The following is an 11,418-nucleotide window of genomic DNA, read 5'->3' as shown; positions in this document are numbered from 1 at the left end:
GTGCTAGTGAATATTTTCATAACAAATGAAGCCCAAATGACATCAGGGTTTATTGTATAAGTGAGGATTTTGAAATGGTTTGAATGTAAAAACAGAAAACAAAAAACCTAGAAAACTAGGGGGAGAATCGGATCATCACATGGCGGGTGGTCCTGATCTCACGTGCTCTTTCAGAACCTTGCCTCTGTCCCCTCTAGAGGTGGAGTCTATGCTTCCTCCCCTTTAGCTTCAGTGGCCTTTGTGACTGCTTCAACTAATAGAATGTGGTCAGAGTGATGCTGCACGGCTTCCCAGGCTAGGTCATAAAAACGATAGAGCTTCTTCCTGGCTCTTGCTTTCTGAACACTTGCCTTTGGAACACAGTTCAGACCCCATGGAGAGGCCACATGTCGGCATTCTGGCTGAAAGACTCAGATAAGAGTCAGAAGCCAGCGTCAAGTTCCAGGCATGTGAGTGAACAAATTTTCAGATCAGGGATTGGCAGATTTTTGACCTGTAGACCAAATATGACTTATTGACTGTTTTTATGTTTTATTAGAACACAACCATGCTCACTTATTTGTCAATGGTTTATTTCTATGTCTTATTTCTTTGTCTATGACAGACTTTAGTAGTTATAACAGAAATTCTGTGGTCTGCAAAGGTAAAAATAATTAACTATCTGATCTTTTACAGAAAAGGTTTACCATTCTCTTCATTATATGATTCCAGCCCCTGGTCTTCAAGCCAATCCAGGTAAGTCGTAGGGTACAGACACAAGCTCTCCCCAAGCCTCAACCCAAATCAAAGATTTCTAAGCAAAATAAATGCTGCTGTCTTAAGCCACTAATTTAAGGATGACTTATATACGTGCCCAGTCATGTCCAACTCTCTGCAACCCCATGGACTGTAGCCTGCCAGGCTCCTCTGTCCATGGAATTTTCCAAGCAAGAATACTAGAGTGGGTTACCACTCCCTTCTGCAGGGGATCTTCCCAACCCAGGGACTGAACCTGTGTCTCCTGCATTTGCAGACAGATTGTTTACCCCTGAGCCACCAGGGAAGCAGCTTATTTTGTAGCAATAGATGATTGAAACAGTTTTAAAAGCATACTAGATTCAAGAGGTCCTTGCCAGAGCAGATGATTTCATATTCAGATTCTACTGCTCAGAGCTTATCTTTGTATGTACCAAGTTGCAACAGTTCTTTAGCTTCAAGTATAGTAGGTAATTACAAGTTATTTTTTTTGGTTCCCAACTCTAAGAGTTAGATTAGATGCCTCCTTTAATTCAGATTTCAATAACATCACAATGTTAATCTTATCTCTAAGAAAAGATAATTTTACATTATTATCAGTAAAACTTCATTAAAATTGGTCTTCAAGACTTGATTGTTGGCATCATTATTGTGAAGTGTGTGGTCTGATTATTCTGAACTATCAAACTAAGCTTTGATGTTACTAGTGACATTCCCTATAACATACTTAGGCAAACAGTTATTTTCTGTATTAAGATAAAGTCAAAATGCAGAAAAAATCTAAACAGAGCCAAAACCAAAATTTTTCTATTTTTAAACAACTTTGGGGTTTTGTTTTAGCAGAATATCATCTTTCATATTATATTTAATTATATAAAATTTTGTGGATTTTTAGATTTGGTTTTCTAATTGTCTAACCTGTAAATAGAGCTGTACACATACAATTCTATACCTGCTTTTACACATACATATATGTATGTGTGCGTGTGCATGTGTGTGTGTTTGAAACATCAGAACAGGCAACAGAGTAAATCTGTAACGTATCATTTTTCATTAAAAGAGGCCTGTACATACACAAAAGGACAAATATTTTATAATTCCACTTATGATGCTTAGACAGTAGACGGTAAAGATTCCACCTGTAATGCAGGAGACCCAGATTCAATTCCTGGATCAGGAAGATCCCCTGGGGAAGGGAATGGCTATCCACTCCGCTATTGTTGCCTGGAGAATTCCATGGTCAGAAGGACCTAGTGAACCACAGTCCATGGCGTCATAAAGAGCTGGACATGACTGAGTAACTAATGCTTTCATGCTTATCTGAGGTGCCTAGAATAATCCAATTATAGAGACAGAAAGTAGAATAGTGTTAGGAGGGACTGTAAGAAAAGGAATGGGGAGCTACTATTTAATGGGTAGGAAATTTCAGTTTGAGGTGATGAGAAAGTTCTGGAGAGGAATGTGGTGATGGTTGCACAAAAATATGAATGCATTTACTGCTACTGAATTTAACACTTAAAACGGTTTAAATGGTAGATTTTATGTTATTGCTATTTTACCAAATTAAAGACAGTAAGAGAGTAAGGGAACATTTCATGCAAAGATGGGCACAATAAGGACAGAAACAGTGAGGACCTAACATACAGAAGAGATTAAGAAGACCTGGCAAGAATACACAGAAGAACTATACAAAAAAGGTCTTAATGACCCAGATAACCATGATGATGTGGTCACTCACTTAGAGCCAGACATCCTAGAGGGTGAAGTCAAGTGGGCCTCAGGAAGCAGTCTTACAAACAAAGCTGATAGAGGTGATGGAATTCCATCACCTGAGCTATTTAAAATCCCAGAAAATAATGCTGTTAAAGTGCTATACTCAATATGCCAGCAAATTTGGAAAAGTCAGCCGTGGCCACAGGACTGGAAAAGGTCACGTTTCATTCTAATCCCAAAGAAGGGCAATGCCAAAGAATGTTCAAACTATCACACAGTTGCACTCATTTCACATGCTAGCAAGGTAATGCTCAAAATTCTTCAAGCTAGTCTTCAATAGTATATGAACCGAGAACTTCCAGATGTATAAGTTGGATTTAGAAAAGGCAGAGGAACCAGAAATCAAATTGCCAACATCCATTGGATTACAGAAAAAGCAAATGAATTCCAAAAACATCTGCTTCATTGACTACGCTAAATCCTTTGACAGTGTGGATCACAAGAAACTGGAAAATTCTGAAAGAGATAGGAATACCAGATCCCCTTACCTGTCTCCTGAGAAATCTGTATGCAGGTCAAGAATCAACAGTTAGAACTGGACATGGAACAATGGACTGGTTCAAAATTGGGAAAGAAGCACATCAAGGCTATATATTATCACCCTGCTTATTTAACTTATACACAGAGTACATCATGAGAAATGCCAAGCTGGATGAATCACAAGCTGGAATCAAAATTGCAGGGAGAAATATCAAAAACCTCAGATATACAGATGATACCATTCTAATGGCAGAAAGTGAAGAGGAATAAAGAATCTCTTAATGAAGGTAAAAGAGGAGAGTGAAAAAGCTGGCTTAAAACTCAACATTCAGAAAAGTAAGATCATGGCATCTGGTCCCATCACTTCATGGCAAATGGAGAAAAAGTGAAAACAGTGACAGATTTTATTTTCTTGGGCTCCAAAATCACTGCAGATGGTGACTGCAGACATGATTAAAAGAGGCTTGCTCCTTGGAAGGAAAGCTATGGCAAACCTAGATAGCGTTTTAAAAAGCAGAGACATCACTTTGCCAATATAGGTCAATATAGTCAAAGCTGTGCTTTTCCTAGTAATCATGTACGGATGTGAGAGTTAGATCACAAAGAAAGCTGAGCAGCGAAGAATTGATGCTTTCAAACTGTGGTGCTAGAGAAGACTCTTGAGAATCCCTTGGACTGCAAGGAGATAAAACCAGTCAATCCTAAAAGAAATGAGTCTTGAATATTCATTGGAAAGATTGATGCTGAAGCTGAAGCTCCAACACTTTGGCCACCTGATACAAAGAGCCAACTCACTGGAAAAGACCCTGATGCTGGGAAAGATTAAGGGCAAGGTGAGAAAAGGGTGACAGAGGATGAGATGGTTGGATGGCGTCACTGACTCAATGGACATGAGATTGAGAAAACTCTGGGAGATACTGAAGGACAGGGAGGACTGGCATGCTGTAGTCCATGAGGTCACAAAGAGTCAGACACTACTTAGCAACTGAACAACAAGAAAGGGTGGGGGAGTGCCCTTCCTTGGGGCGCTATACCTTACTTAAATATGAGAAATCCCAGCTCAAACTAAAAGTAGCTGAGGATCTGTCTGGGACCTTTCCCTCAAGTCAAGATGCTTAACCTAGACCCTCGAGGTTTGAACACTCAGAAGGTGAAAAGAGGTCATTTGGAAATGGCACCAAAGAATCAGGGCCCTGAGAAAGAGCATCTGTTTCTCAGCCTAAGCCACCCACCCTTTTTGTTGAGGGGCCCCTGAAAGCCCCAGAGCCTGGGAGGGAGGAAGTGATTCCAGAGAGGAGCTGAGCATTCTAAAAGGAGAAAGCCTCCACCTGGAGGCACTCAGAAGTTTCAGCTGTAACATATCTTTTTGTTTCACACCAAATAAGAACTCCTAGAAGACAGGGTGGAGAAGGCAATGGCCCCCCACTCAGTACTCTTGCCTGGAAAATCCCATAGGTGGAGTAGCCTGGTAGGCCGCAGTCCATGGGGTCGTGAAGAGTTGGACACGACTGAGCAACTTCGCTTTCACTTTTCACTTCCATGCATTGGAGAAGGAAATGGCAACCCATTCCAGTGTTCTTGCCTGGAGAATCCCAGGGACGGGGGAGCCTGGTGGGCTGCCGTCTCTGGGGTCGCACAGAGTAGGACACGACTGAAGCGACTTAGCAGCAGCAGCAGCAGAAGACAGGGATCTTGATGCAATGCTGGAGACTGAGGAACCCTTCCAACAAGAAGTGGAGACAAATAGTGAAGGAAATGGGGCGATGAGAAGGGAGATTTGAAGGTAGGCATTGAAAGGAAATGATGGAGTACACTCTAGGTGCTAGGTTCTAGGCTTTATATTCTTCTCTTTTAAATCTTCACAATAACATTCACTGTTTTTCATCTCCGGTTTTTAAAAGAGGAAACTAAGGTCAGAGAGATGAGCTAATTTGCCCAAGTGGTCACACAGGTCACAAGAAGCCAGGATGAGAATGGGGTCTGCCTGGCTGTCAAATCCCCAGTCCCTGGCCCTTCTGCTTCCTTGTTGCAGCCTCCCTAGCCTTGCTCTCACCTGCTCTGTAATGGCTCTGCCTCACTACAGCCTCCTTATCCGAAATTACCCTTTTCCCAAGCTAAAAGGAGCCCCTGGGCTCTCTCTGAGTAATGTAAGAATTTGGCAAATAGTAAGGGACCCTGGAGAAGTGGAGCCTGGGGGAAACAGCAAGTCAGACTGCCCCCAGCTGGCACCAGAATAAGACTATGGCAGGGCCCCTCATGGTGCTAGAGGAGTCACCAAACATCATTTGGGAGCACTAATATAGGATTCTTTCTTCAGGATGTTTAATTTAACATGCTGGTGCACCTGGGAACAAAGCCCTTCTGTAAGGAGATTAGGCTAAACATTCTTCATAGCCAAACAACAGCACAACCCTCTCTAGCCACACTGTTTGAAAATAGCTCTAAAAATAATATCATGAGCAGCTCCTGTTTGCCCCATCCCAGGAGAAGGTAAACAAGTAAAATCAAAGGCAGCTGCTGCTCCAGCAGCCTCTTCCTGTATTTGTTTCTTCTCTCAGTGACGACCCACTGCCCCACCCCCACCCCTGCTTTTCCTACTCTCCACGGTTTGGCCAACAATTCCTCTCCTCCATCAAATTAGACACAGGTGCAGCATCCGTCACCAACATTTTTTCAGTGATTCTTTACACTTTACCATGAATTAATTTTTTGTGTATATGGCCCATTTGACATTTTCAGAGTTGGATCGATATTCTCCATTAACCAAACTAAGGTTCAGGCCCTGAAAGTGGATAGAGGAGGTTAGGCTATAGGACTTGTAGAGGACATGATTCCACACCTGAAGCAACTCCCGATACCTCAGTTGAGCTCACACTTGTGGTTTGGGCCACTAGGTGACAATTCCACCCCCACCTTCAGTGTTGCAGCTGGCCCTGGACAACAGGCCTGTCTCTGGAGCACCGAGTTCTGACTTGCATATCTTTCTGGGGCAAAGATTTCAGAGAAGCTTATAAATACCCTTTCATTACAGCAACCGACTCTTATCTACTTTTAACTTCACTGGAAATACTTCTAAAATCACTCAGAGAAACCTTTAAATGAAAAGAGAAAACCCTCATACCTCAGTAGGAATTCTATCTGACCAAATATTTTTCTGATACTAAGCAAGAGCCTTCACTACGTTGTGTGCTTTGGAAAACCTGGGTCCTGGGGATTCCTCTTTGGAGATGGCCTCTCATGCTAGCCTTCCTTTCAAGATGGGCTGTCAGGATAGTCTGGTTAGACTACCCTCCCGTGCTTCCTTCTGCACCTGGAAAAGTCCTAGCTCCCCAGCCACTCTTCTGTGAAGCCTTTTTTGAGTCCTTTCCCAAACCTTAGCCTCACCTTCTCACCAAATATGATCAAAACAGATATTTGTCATGAGACTTCTCAAGCCTTAACACATCATTCCACTGTTATTTGTCCAAATGTGTCTTCCTCACTCAACGGCAAGTGTCTAGAGAGCAAGGCATAGTCTTAATTTATTTCTGATCCCCCTAGTGCCCAGCAAGCTGCCATCCACCACCTGGAGAGCAGGTGGAGATCAAAAAGAAGCCCGTTACCTCTCTGAAAATGCCAGCTGTCAGAACTAACCATTATCCAGTCACTGAGCAATTTCACATCATCTCTTCTGCCCTGTCCTAGGGCCTAAAGAGCTGAATCACTAGGTGGGTAGGTGAGGAATGGGGTGTGTTTAGGTTGAATTTGAGGAGGTATATGTGTGGTGGTGTGGAAGTGCCTCACATATGGTTGGATTCCTTTTGACACTAATCTGCTCCCTTATCTCCGCTTGCTCACAAAGAACTATCATCTGTCTGGGAAAAGTGGCCAACTGGATGAAGGCCATTTCCGTCTGTCTTAAAGCTGACTTCCTTTCCAGCTGCAAGAAAATTGTCCATAAAAGGACACAATTCAGAATTATGTTCTGGAATATTTTCCACCTGCTCTGCTTCTTTCAGAGTCTTGCTACTCCAAGTGTGGTCCTCAGAACAACAGCATTAATATCACTTTGGAACTTTCTAGAAATGCAGAATCTCAGGTCCCATCCGGATATACTGGATCAGAATCTACATTTCTACAAAAATCCCCAGGTGATTCATATGCACAATAAATTGTAAAACTGATCTACAGTGTACCTTGAGGCCACAGTATTTCATAGTGGGTGTGGTATCTCTGTAAACTCTGGGGTGCTCTATCTCATTGCAAAAAGTCAGGGTCACAGTGGGATAAGTCAAATTCTACGCACTTTAGGTGTTTAAGAGGGCCTGTTATTTGGCAATGTTTGGGCGTTAAACAGCCCTGGCACATTTTTAGTTTATTGGGAGTTAACCATAAAACCCGAACTGGTGGAAACCTATACCCCAGACCATAGTCTCTTGCCAGACGCTCAAAATATTCAACATTAACCAGGCCATAATACCTGTGGTCACCGAGGGGAAGTATATAGACAAGGTAAGGACAAAATGAAGGTTTTCTGACAAGCATTGGAGAACCACTGCAGTCCAATGAGGTTTTCTTAGTAACTGCATCAGACAAATCTAAGAATTAGCAAGCCACTTGGGGTGAGAGTGAGGGAGTTACATGACCTGTGGAGCATTACAGCCTGGACTTACTTCAGTGATACTCATAAAATCTGAAGAAGCCCATGAACTAAACTGTGGTCAACCCCAGGAATCCTCCGCAGGGCAGTAGGCCCGGCAAGGATGGCCTGGGACTGACCTCAGCCACACTCTGGTTTCTGTAATTGGGGCAGGACACTGTTCCCAGGACTTCTTGAGGTCAGATGAGTTATGGGTCAGAGATGAGCATGTTCTCAGGGATGATAGGAATTCAGTCCACCTGGGAAAGGAGGGCGTGCCACTCCCATAGGTGTGCAGATTGCCCAGGGTGCATCCCTGGTAGAGGAACATCCACAGGGCAGACAGCAGGTGGCAGCCTGTGGGTGAGACGGCCAGTGTGCATGGCTCACTTAATGTGAGGAATCTCTTGAGGTTCTGCAGGGCATTGTGCGGACTTGACAATAAAGCCAGAGCTGGTGCTCAGGAGACAGGCAGAGACTGAGCTGTTGTGCTAAGACAGTTCCAAGAAACAGAACAAAGTGAAGCAAAAAAAGGAAACATACTTTCATAGATTTTAATGATTCAAAATAGAAATGGAAAGAAAATGAGGTCCCAGGCGATAAAAAGTAAGATGGAATTGAAACTTAAGACCTGTTCTGTTACAACCCAAATTTTACCCTGAGTTGACCTTGAGTGTAGAAAGCTTGTATCATTTAGTTTCTTCTTTTTGCCTTTCTCTTGGTATGCAGGAAGAGGCTCCTTGCCCCTTTTCTCCCACTCAGGTCCTAATAGGGCCCTTTGTTCCTCTATTTCCAACCACAATGGCTTTCCTAACAATTTGCCAACAGCCCCTGGTATGGAAGCTGTCATTGACCCATGAAGTATCTGGTCAGAAACTGTTCCCAGACCAATGTGAACAATGTGTGTCTTTAACTATACATTTCATATATATGTGTGTGCACTGTGTGCATGCTAAGTCACTCCAGTGGTGTCTGACTCTGTGCAACACTATGGACTATAGCCCACCAGGCTCCTCTGTCCATGGGATTCTCCAGGCAAGAATACTGGAGTGGGTTGCCATGCCCTCCTCCAGGGAATCTTCCCAAATCAGGGATTGAACCTGTGGCTCTTATGTCTTCTGCGTTGGCAGGTGGGTTCTTTACCACTAGCATAAAGCCTCATATATATAATATATATATTTTATATATAAAATTTTATGGTAACTTTAATAATATTTTCATTTAAAAATATTTAATTTTGTGGTAACAACTTAATAATAACTATATATAGTTGTTATTAAATTTTTTATACTTTATTTAAACTTTGTTTGTTATAAAACCACAAAAATTACCCATAATCCCTTCACCTAAATAAAACCATTTTTCTCAGTCATTTCTGTGTGCCTTAGAATGACAAATAAACACGGCTGAATAGAACCCATGCTGTCCGAGGCCACACCTGTCTGAAATAGAGTCACAGTAATGGTGAAACCGGCATTTCTCTGGCTCTGCTGTCATCTTCAATTCTGGGAAATCTGACCACTCTCAAATTCCACCTACCTATTTCTGGGAGTCCCTAACCAAGGGTGGGGTGGGGGAGGTCTCTTGTGTTTTCCCAAAGAAGGTTTTTTCAGTTACAAAGCAATCTTTACTATCATCCCTCTCTCCCTTCTTGTTCTGAACGTTTTGGTGTTACCTCCTGCATGCCTCTCAAACTAACTTCTTCCCTAATATCTGCACCCCAAAGATAGCTGTGCCCCCCAGCCTTTATCTTTGTACAAGGCTCTCAATGTCTTACAAGACTTGGGGTCTCCACCATGATCCCTGAGTACTGGATGAAAAGGCAGACTGAGTGAATGATGGGATGCTGCACTTGGACTCACACAGTGAGATATACCCCTGGGCAGACCCATGACCAATGTGTGCTAAATTGCTTTAGTCGTCTCTGACTCTTTGCAGCTCTAGGGACTGTAGCCCACCAGGGTCCTCTGTTCATGGGATTTTCCAGGCAAGAATACTGGACTGAGTTGCCACGCCCTTCTCTAGTGTCTGGGTACACCCATTTTTTAGTTTTTAGTTCAGTCGCTTAGTCGTGTCCGACTCTTTGCAACTCCATGAACCACAGCACACCAGGGCTCTCTGTCCATCACCAACTGCCAGAGTCTACCCAAACCCATGACCACTGAGTTGGTGATGCCATACAACCATCTCATCCTCTGTTGTCCCCTTCTCCTCCTGCCCTCAATCTTTACTGTGTGGAGAAGACCATATGAACAGAGCACAGAGGCAGGAAAGCACAAGGCTAGTTCAGTAATCCATTTGGCTCTAGCTATGGGGGTGAGACATGTAGCTGGAAAGATACAGGGACACTGAAGAAAAGTCTTAATGCCAGCTCAGGAGTCTGGATTTTCCTTAAAGGCACAGAGAGATAGCGAAAAATTTTCTGCACATGAATGACATGATGAAATTGGCATTTTAAAGAAAATTGTTCTAGTGCTTGGATTCAGAAAATATAGGAGAGAAAATCTGAAGGAGATCAAGACAAATATACTTATTGTACTGAGGACTTTAGATTTCTTTGAGTCTTGCTTTAAATTGCTTGTTTAGGGCTTCCCTGATGGTCCAAACATTGAGAATCTACCTGCCAACTCAAGGAACATGGGTTCAATCCCCGATCTGGGAAGATCCCACATGCTGTGCGGCAGCTAAGCCCTGGGCACAACTGCCGAGCCCGTGCCCTAGAACCTATATTCCACAGCAAGAGAAGTCACCGCGATGAGAAGTCTGCATACTGCAACTGGACGTTAGCCGCCGCTTGCCACAATGAGTTCAGCAACGAAGATGCAGCCAAAAATAAATAAATAATGAATAGATAAAAATAATTTTAAAAAAATTGCTTCTTTAAATATAGTTATTGCTAATTCCAGTGAATGCTTTGGATACAAATTATTCTTCACAATTTTTGAAATGCTACTTTTTAAATTAACATATAGATAATTTATAATATTATTAGTTTTAGGTGGGCTGCATAGTGATTCAGTATTTTTACAGATTATACTCCATTAAAAATTATTACAAGATAATGGCTACAGCTCCCTGCACTCCTGGCTTTTATCTATTTTATACATAGTAGTTTGTATGTCCTAATCCCATACCCTAACTTGCCTCTCCCACTCCTCTCTCCCCTTCAGTAACTGCTGGTTTGTTTTCATATCTGTGAGGCTGTTTCTGTTTTGTTATTTATGTTTATTTTATTTTCTTGATTCCATATATAAATGACTGTGTCATGTATTTATCTCTCTCTCTCTGACTTATTTTACTAAGCATAATATTCTGTAGGTCTGCCCTACATGTTGCTGTAAATGGCAGAATTTCATTCATTTTTATGATGAAATTTCTTTGTGTGTGTCTGTCTATATATACCACATCTTCCTTATCCATTCAGTCTGCTGATGGGCATTTAGGTTGCTTCCATATCTTGGCCATTGTAAGTAGTACTGCTATGAAGATCGCAGTGCATGTATCTTTTTGAAATAGTGTTTTCATTTTTTTTCTAGATATCTACTAAGAAGTAGAATTGCTGGATCATAAGGTAATTATATTTTTAGTTTTTTGAAGACCTTCCAAACTGTTTTCCATAATGGCTGCATCAGTGTACATTCCCACAAACAATGTACAAGGGCTCTCTTTTCTCCACATTGTTGTATTTCACTTGCCAAATAGTGTCCAACTCTTGGCGACCCCATAAACTGCAGCACACCCGGCTTCCCTGTCCTTCACTATCTTCCGGAGTTTTCTCAAACTCATGTCCATTGAGTCGATGATGCCATCCA

At 42.3% G+C, this 11,418-nt stretch overlaps 1 long non-coding RNA gene across 1 annotated transcript; it reads left to right on the top strand.

Moving 5' to 3' along the window:
• Positions 1–229: 229 nt before the first annotated feature.
• LOC112584683 lies at positions 230–11,178 on the top strand. The gene is made up of 3 exons (XR_003109051.3): positions 230–449; positions 676–735; positions 11,143–11,178. It is a non-coding gene; the product is annotated as an uncharacterized LOC112584683 (long non-coding RNA).
• Positions 11,179–11,418: the final 240 nt, after the last annotated feature.

This window comes from Bubalus bubalis, chromosome 1 (genome assembly GCF_019923935.1).
Source record: "Bubalus bubalis isolate 160015118507 breed Murrah chromosome 1, NDDB_SH_1, whole genome shotgun sequence".
Taxonomy (NCBI): domain Eukaryota; kingdom Metazoa; phylum Chordata; class Mammalia; order Artiodactyla; family Bovidae; genus Bubalus; species Bubalus bubalis.
Note: the sequence above shows the minus strand (reverse complement) of the source record. Positions and strands in the feature narration are given on the sequence as shown.